Source organism: Triticum urartu, chromosome 4A, assembly GCF_056163025.1.
Source record: "Triticum urartu cultivar PI428250 chromosome 4A, HENAU_Tu73, whole genome shotgun sequence".
Classification (NCBI taxonomy): domain Eukaryota; kingdom Viridiplantae; phylum Streptophyta; class Magnoliopsida; order Poales; family Poaceae; genus Triticum; species Triticum urartu.
In genome coordinates, this window is record NC_141876.1 from 76,830,736 (window position 1) to 76,835,737 (window position 5,002).

Consider the following 5,002-nt stretch of genomic DNA (forward strand, 5'->3'; position numbering starts at 1 on the left):
GGCAGTCTGCGACCACTTCAGGTAATTGGGTGTTGCCGGGGCAACCATGTTCACCTCACGGTTAATGACTTTCAGTCGACTCTTGCTCTCAACATCAGCAAAACTCATCAGGGTGGAATTGATCTGGGGGTATCCATCGTCACTGTCTTCTTTGTCTTCAATCCTGTCTGGCTCTTTTTCCTTATCTTTGGGCTGCTTGCCCTGGAACTGCTGGATCAGGAGCCGGCACTGTCGAGTGGTATGCTTTGGGTAGATAAAATTACCCTCTTCGTCTTTCTTGGTGTGGATGTGACACGGTAAGTCCAAAACATCATTCCCGTCTTGATCTTTGACCTTCTTGGGCTTCCAGGTGCCCTTGGGTTTCCCCTTGAAGTTTCCCTGGGCAACGGCCAGGGCCTCCCCGGGAGTAGCTGGCTCGGCCTTCCGCTTCTGTTTCCGAGTGGAGTTTCCTCCAGTTTCTTGGGCGACTGCTTTGAGCTTGCCGCTTCGGAGTCGGTCTTCGTCTTCACCATTAGCGTACTTGGTGGCGATCTCCATCATCCGATTCAGAGACATCTCTCCAGTTCGACCAAACTTCAGATTCAACTCTCTGTATTTAACGCCCTCTTTGAAAGCGCAAACTGCTTGATGGTCTGGCACGTTCTCAACTGTGTGGTGCAGCGTGATCCACCTCTGGATGTAATCCCTCAGTGTTTCATTCGGCTTCTGCACGCAAGACCGTAACTCTGTGAGGCCCGCAGGTCGTTTGCATGTTCCTTCAAAGGTCGTAACAAACACTCGGGAGAGGTCCTCCCAGGTGTAAATGCTGCTAGGTGCCAACTGATTCAACCACGCTCTGGCTGAGCCCTCCAACATAAGAGGCAAATGCTTCATGGCCACTTCATCATTGCCACCGCCAATCTGTACAGCCACTCGGTAATCTTCGAGCCAAGTGTCAGGCTTGGACTCGCCGGTGAACTTGCTGACTCCAGTTGCCAGCCTGAAATTGGGAGGAATCACTGCGGCCCTGATGGCTCGACTGAAGCACTCTGGCCCTGAAACACGTACTCTGCTGCTGCTGGTAGGCGCATCTCTGTTGTGGTCCTCTCGATGAGCCCTGTTCCTGTCGACCAAACCTTGAACGAGGATAGACCTCGCATCAAAGCCTGGATCTCTGGGGTCGACTGGAATCCTCTGCCCAACACTGTGAGGGCGTCTGTCATCTTGCCGTCGAGGCGCATATGACCCGCTCCTCGGGGGAGGGGTTAGCACTCGACGTCGATCATCTCGACCGAATCGATGATCATATTGCTCATTCCTCCTATACTGATCATGCCGGTCATCACGTCCCTCACGCCTCGGGGGCGATCTCGGGCTGTGGGCCGACTGGACTGTGTCTGCTGCAACGGATCGACTATGGATCCTATCCCGCGACTGAGAAACGATGGAATTCTGGTTTCCTGCCGCCCGGAGCAATGCTCTGATCTGCAACAAGCCCCTGCCTGCCTCTGACTGGGATGGCTGAATTGATTCTGCTATACGGGCTGCAGCGGCCAAATTCTGAACTGGGGTTCGATATACCTGAGGCGGTGAGAAGAGCCGGCGCCGACTGGACTCGGGAGCTAGCGGACGTCGACCGGACTCGGGAGCCTGCTGACGCGCTTGCTCGTCGAGTATTCGCTGGAGATTCTCCAGTCGAGTGCGCTCGGCCAGGTTAGCAAGGCGCATGTCCTCCAAGGCCCGGGCCTCGGGGGTTTCTCCGACAATAGGAGTGTGGAGTGCGTCCATGTTCCGGCGGCGAAGCTCCTCTCGCTGTAACGACGTGAGAGGTTCGGGCAGATACTCATCGTGGGGACGCGACGGGTCGCCTCCGCCCGTAGCTCCGTCAGCGCGAGGGAAACCGGGGGGACTGTGTGCTCCATCGACCGCCAGAACCTCAGCCGCTGGGTCGCTGCTGTCGTACTCGGATGCGGTCCCCACGGAGCCAGTCGACAGGTCGAACAGGCCATAGATGGACCCGACGGGCTCGATTGCCGCAACTTGTGGGGCTGCCGACTGGCGGGCCACGGCGTGCCTCACCCACCGCTGAAGTCTCGACCGACCGGAGCGCTTGCGCTGGTGGGAGACAGGGCGGGGAGATGACGCAGGGGTCGACCGATACTGGGTCGACGGTTGCCGCAGGAGGACGCCACGAATGCATGCGCGGAAGTGCGTCGCGCCGCGGACGGGGAGCGCGTCGATGTCGAGTGGTGCCTCTTGAAGCCAGGCGGAGTCATCGGCGATGAAGGTGAGCGCGCCGAGACGGATCTCGCGGCCCTCCACCAAAACTCCGCAAGAAACCATGATCAAAGGGATCGGAAAAGATCGCAACTTCTCCAACTAAGTGCTAAGATCCCGGCCCCACGGTGGGCGCCAAATGTCGTGGTTCCGACTCTGACAGTGATGTGGGGGGGTGAGTATGGAGAGGCTAGATCCTAGCTATTGGGAAGTTGTTACACGCGAGGTTTACGAGTTCAGGCCCTTCTCGGAGGAAGTAATAGCCCTACGTCTCGGAGCCCGGAGGCGGTCGACTGGATTATGCGTGTATGGATTACAGGGGTGCGAACCCTTCATACTGAGGAGGGGGTGGCTTATATAGAGTTCGCCGGCCCCCTCCTGCCCTCAGTAATGCAGGGTTTAAGGTACATTTAAGGTTGGGCGTTACTGGTAACGCCTCTAATAAAGTGCTATGATGACCATGAAGACTACTTAACAGTTGACCGTTTGCCTACGGAGTGACTGTAGGTCTCCTGGCAGTCGAGTGATTAGCTTCATGGTCGAGTGGTAGCTTCTTGGTCGAGTGTCTTGAACCTGTCGAGTGGGGTACCTTCAAGTCGATTGATAGGTGATTTCTTCTAGGGATGTCCTTGGGTAGGGCTCTTTGGACGGGTCCGTGCCCCTACCCTAGGTACATAGCTTCATCAACTACCGCTTGCACAAGCTATTCAAACTCACTGTCTGAATCAGTTCGGTTTCTTGAGTCTCAACTACAAGCTGAAAGACATCGATCAGCTGTGATGTGACAAGAAGCGGAAGGACTACGGAAGTCCCTGGCGCATTCAGATGCATACTTTCTGGTGCAACAACAAGCGTTGGAGGATTTTAGCGCCAAACAGGACAAAGCTAATCAGCTTGCTAAGCTTATTGCCAGCATGGTGGATACCCAGGATAACATTTCTTGAGCTCTTCTGAAGTTGTTTCGGTTATGCTCTTGTTTTGCTGCCGCGTTTATTTGCACTGGTGGCCAATTTTGACGGCCAGTGTATATGATATGCTGCTTTGTTCCCTATATTTGCACTGGTGGCGAACTTTGATGCCCAGTGGATGTAATATGTGTAATAGCCGTGATAGCCTAGCGTTAGTTGCTTGCTTATTTATTTCCTTGTTGTCTTGTTTATTTGTTTGCTTGTAGTCATTGCAGTTCTTTTTTCGCGGTTAACTAGTGGTTGCAATAACCTATTTTAGAAACTAGGCCACAATAACCATGGGCTAATATTTACTGTAGTGACACTGGGCCTCCTACGGGCCATAGAAACAGTGGGCCTTCTACGGGCCGTAGAAACAATGGGCCTTCTACGGGCCGTATCATCAATGGGCCTTATACGGGCCGTATGATCGATTGGCCAAACATGGGCCAATAACAGGCCGCATTATGGCCGTAAACGGGCTAGAGTTGGAATCGTCCGTTCATGGGCCGACCGTAATGGGCCATCGGTAATAGGCCGTATTTGATGACGCTATGAAAACGGCCCAACGTATTAACGGACCACAAACGGGCCGACTGTAACCACGGGTTGAATTTGGCCCACAAGCAGAAAATGATAGTAACGGGTCGTAAGTAAACGAATGTTGGAAATGAGCCCAAGAATAAATGGGCTCTGAGAAGGCCGAAAGATAACATGGGCTGGAAACGGCCCAACGGAATAACGGGCCGTTAATGGGTATAAAGTGATACATTGTTCATTACGGGCCAGTTTCACCATGGGCCGTTAATGGGTGTAAAGTGATACACTGTTCATTACGGGCCAGTTTCACCACGGGCCGTTAATAGGCCAAGAGTTACATAGGGCCTCATATGGGCCGAAAGACGTCATGGACCATACATGGGCCAGAAGTGAAAATGGGCTGGAATCATATTGGATGGCCCAGATGACGCTACTGGGCCTAATTCGGATAGGGCGTAACGGGCCTTGGGTTAGCGGGCTGTAAATGGGTTATATGCGAACATGTCGTTAACATGCTTTCCATGGGCCGGCCCGCCACCTTTTGACCAAGTCAAACGGGCCGGCCTTTTCACAGGAATGGGCCTCCGTTGGGCCGTGCCATGTGTCGACGTATCATAGGCGCCTATCTGACCCACTGACGAGCTGACACGTGTTTTGTCCGGCCAATAAGAATTTTACACGTGGAAATTTCCCATTGGTCGGGGCTGTTAATGGGTTATCGGATCCAAAACCCGACCCGATAGCTTAACGGCGTTCCGTTATGGTGGATGCCACGTGTCGGTCACCCTTGACGAAAGCACTTCTGTGACGCGCGATTTATCGCCATGGAAGTGGACACTTCCATGATGATAATTTTGGTAATGTCATGGAACACTTCTACGACAGCACAGGTATGACTATCTTGATTTTGTCATAAATTTGTCATGGATGTACATGCATGACAAAAAATGTGACCTACTGTGACAAACACGTATCATCACGGAAGTGTATTTTTTTGTAGTGTAGAGACTTGAGTGTTTAGGTAGGCCGTGGCCGACACCCTCGTTGGGCTTCCGCTTGAAGGTTGCCGAGTACATGTCGTGTAAACGATAATAAGTGGTGAGAGCGTGTATGAAGAAGTACACCCCTGCAGGGTTAACATCATCTATTCGAATAGCCGGGTCCGCGGTAAAGGACTACTTGGTTGCCTATACAGTTCATAGACAAGTTAATGGTTACTACTAAAAGACTCAAGATAAGTGTGAGTACCGCAGATGGCC